At 36.3% G+C, this 3,772-nt stretch overlaps 1 long non-coding RNA gene across 1 annotated transcript; it reads right to left on the bottom strand.

Annotated features, from left to right (window-relative positions):
- Nucleotides 1-1,352: 1,352 nt before the first annotated feature.
- LOC126374937 (uncharacterized) lies at nt 1,353-3,041 on the bottom strand. Its single transcript, XR_007567520.1, has 3 exons — nt 2,965-3,041; nt 1,603-1,729; nt 1,353-1,390 (listed from the first exon to the last, which is right to left on the bottom strand). It is a non-coding gene; the product is annotated as an uncharacterized LOC126374937 (long non-coding RNA).
- Between the last annotated feature and the right edge of the window lie 731 nt (nt 3,042-3,772).

The raw sequence follows: 3,772 nt of genomic DNA, 5'->3' as shown, positions 1-3,772 counted from the left end.
CAACAAACAGGATCTGTCTTCAGTTGGGTTCGATCTAAAACGTTTTTCATGGACTCAATCCATTAAGCGATTTTTTTAGCAAACAAACCAAACATAAATTAAAAAATACATTGAATAATGTTCAAATAAAACCTAGAAACTACTGTGTATTTTCCCAATAATCGAAATTATCTGTTAACAGCGGTATATCATCCAAGGGCCACCCAGGTAGGTAGAGCTGTTTGTCATCAGCAGAAATAAAATGGAGTCACGTCTAAAATCATAATTTTATGGAAGGAGTTGATTTGTTACAAAACAACAAACCAAATTTGGATCTGTTTCAGTTGTTTTGGGCCTACGATGCGTTGAGCGTATCCATTGAAATTGAATCAGTTTATTTTTAACACACAAATGGAATAAACCACAATAATCCAACAAACAGGGTCTGTCTTCAGTTGGGTCCGATCTCAGACTGGTTGTATTACTTGGCTCGGTTGTGTTGTTGTGTTAAGTCATGTGTTTATGATCGATTTGGATATAGCCGTGAGCTTATGCTATGATGCAATGGAATAAATGAGGAAAACATACAGTAAAAAAAATATATATTGACATGAAATATTACAAAATAAAATTGAAAACAACATATTTTTAACACAAATTATTACTAAGTAAGTACCTAATATAAACAATAATGAACACTATCTGATCTCGTGTTGTCGTAATATAAAATGTTGCGCGCTCTGGTCGGTTGGTGGTAGCCTTCATGGCAATCTTGACCAAAACCTGACGACTTTTACGTTGTCCTACAGATCGCCTTCACTATCTTGTTCGGTTCTGTAAACTAAATAAGAATCAAGTTCATAAATGAAGAAAAAATATACTGAAATATAATGATAATTATGGATATTGATTAATAACGCTAAAGCTCAAATACGCCTTTACTACTATGTGTAAGGCGTAAAACGATGTTACGAAAAAAAAAATATTAGCACTGTGTCGATCTTATCTTTCAAGTCTCTGCCACATCGGAGACACTATGGCTTGCTCGGCTACACCATAAGAAATAATACTACGTATAGAACGGCAACTCTCCGTTCCTTACCCGCATTTGAGCTAGGTCTACCCCACATTCGAAATGTTTGGTCTTTAATCGTATGGCGTCAGACGTCACACACAGAGATTCACGTGTACGATAACATCAATGTGTGCTGTCTGTGTAAAACGAGGTTGTTTGTATAAAGTGTCCGAGGTGTGACTACACCACCTAACAAACGGTGTAGAGGACAATCATAAAACTTTTATAGTAACTACTCACTTTGGAATCACGTGCAGTTCCGATTCCACGTGGCCCATGTACTTTTGGTACACTAGGGGACGTGGTACTCAGCGATGCAATTCCTTAAGGCTTGGACTGTAACAAAATATTATAAAATACATTTAAAAAAAACAGATTAAAAAGCATGGTTATTGAAGATTGTTTCAGTGAGAATCTTTTGTTGATAAGAAATATAAAAAAACCGTATCTGAATTTTGTAGTTAGATATCGGTTCATTCGCTTGGGACCTACGATCGCACACGTTAAATTTATAACAAGTCTGTTTTAAGTGGTTGACAAAAACTCACTTTCCATCTGTAGCATCTCATGACGGAAACGCAACGCTACAATCTGCTCATTAGATTGAGCTGCGCGTGTGTTTCGGATGACATCAGCCGCTATCAATATGAGATCGACCTCAGGTGTCTGAAACAACTGCAAAAAGTTTGGTTAAGATTAATATATTGCATCATTCAATTAACAAGAGTAAAAATCAATAAAAATTGAAAGCAGTGCCTCGTATTACATGCTGCTTTTCTAAGCTTCTCTCTTTTTGTTTTCTCTTGAAACAGATTGGCGCGTAGTGCAGTAACGTCCTCGTCGTAATAAGTCATATTCTTCGGCTATTTGGCCAATATTGCAACCATCGTTTCGAGATATGCTTCGGCTTCTGAATTTGCTCATTGTGAAGTCAAAAACAGTAAGATAGGGAACAATTGTGTAGGTTCAACTGTGTGTATGTAGGTGGGAACTAACTGACCCTTATCTGAAATAGGGTGTTTATTATAAAGTAATAAAAGAGAGATGGGCAGAATTTGTAAATATCGGCGTCTGCGAGCGAAACAGTTTTGAACTCCACAGGCTCTGACAGTAACCGATCATCAAATTTATGCTGTCCGAAATGTAAAAGCTTGAAAAATGTGAATGCCGTCGAAACGGTAAGAAAAAGAAGACGGGATTCTCTTAAAATGCATAAATGGTTTTGTCATAATTTTAATTATCATAATCCTTTTCGCATAACGTTTTTAAACATAATAGTAATTTCCCATAATAACATCTAGGAATACTGGTTTGTTAGGTATAACTTATTTTTGGACTAATATTTGTTGGTATAAATTTGATTCGCATATAAATAAGTATCCATAATTCCTTTTTAGAATAATAGTGTTTTGTCATAATTTTTACAAGGCATAACAGTAGGTTAGGGTGCGGCGAAAAGTATGCTGAATACTTAACCAACATCATGAAAACAACCAACAGCATGAAATAGAGTCAAAAAATATAAAAAAGTCACAATCATGAACCAAATGCAGCCAAGGAAAAAATAAGTTTAGGAAATGTTCAAAGTTGTGCCAAAACTTTTCTTAATCGGAGTATAGTTTTTATGCTTATAATAATTATGCTTAAGTATATATATATATCTTTATTGTCATTAATTATTATGCTTAAAAAGTTATGATAAATTAATACTATGCGTAACTAATAATAGGACAAGTAATATTATGCCATGGTAAATTATTACATAAAAAATTATGCGTAAAAATAGAGAACCAAAGAAGACCGATCATTCCCCGCAAGTTGTTTTTGTTGCGCATACTGTTATCTTGGGAGCACTTTTAAGTTTTGGTATCAACAGGCCTAGAAAAGAATATTTACTTGATAGAACATACCCTGACGTCGCATCCCATAACAGCAGCGAGCTGTTCTAACGCCAACGTCACTTGGGCGCATTCACTGGACCCAGTAAGCGACGACCCGTGGTGAGACGTCGCGATGCGTTGCCTTAAAGTTGTCGCTGTAACAAGTATTAAAATTAATAAAGGATAAAAAAATGGTGACTCTTGGATTTAGTTTCCTTGATGGGTCCGGACGTGGCTCATAAACCCAAATGTCGCCTTAAAGGTGCACAGTAGCGTTAGCCAATGTCATCACAGGTGTAATTATGTAAGCTTTAGACGAGTTTTCTTGGCAAGATGTTTGGCGTCTAGGTTTTCAAAGCTTATGAAGCTAACAAAAAAGCATTTTGTTGAAAGGTACATCAAAATTTTGTAGGTAGATGATAAATAAATATAATAAGTACTTACAATAATAAAACAAGAAGTCTTCTTTCATGTCGATGACAGTCGTAAAACCAAACTTTTTATCAAATGTGAACTAAAACACATATTCAAATAAACTAAATGAACTTACCTTCCATCTGCAACAACTCATTCGTCATGCGCAACTCTGCAGTCTCACTGGATCCAGCAGCACGAAATGCTTCGATGGCGTCAGCCGCGATCCTAAAGACCTCAGCTTCAGGCGTCTGTAACAACAACCGTTCAAGATTAGCTTAGTTAATTTTGAAAGATACGGTAAAAAATAACATTATTCAGATGTTTGATATACGTACGGTAGCGGCGCAGCCGATAGCGGCGGCGAGTTGAGCCGTGGCGACAGCTTTGTGGGCGTGCCACTGCCCCTCTTGCCGAGCACTTC

Source organism: Pectinophora gossypiella, chromosome 18 (genome assembly GCF_024362695.1).
Source record: "Pectinophora gossypiella chromosome 18, ilPecGoss1.1, whole genome shotgun sequence".
NCBI classification, from domain to species: domain Eukaryota; kingdom Metazoa; phylum Arthropoda; class Insecta; order Lepidoptera; family Gelechiidae; genus Pectinophora; species Pectinophora gossypiella.
This window is presented reverse-complemented; position numbering and strand designations above follow the sequence as displayed.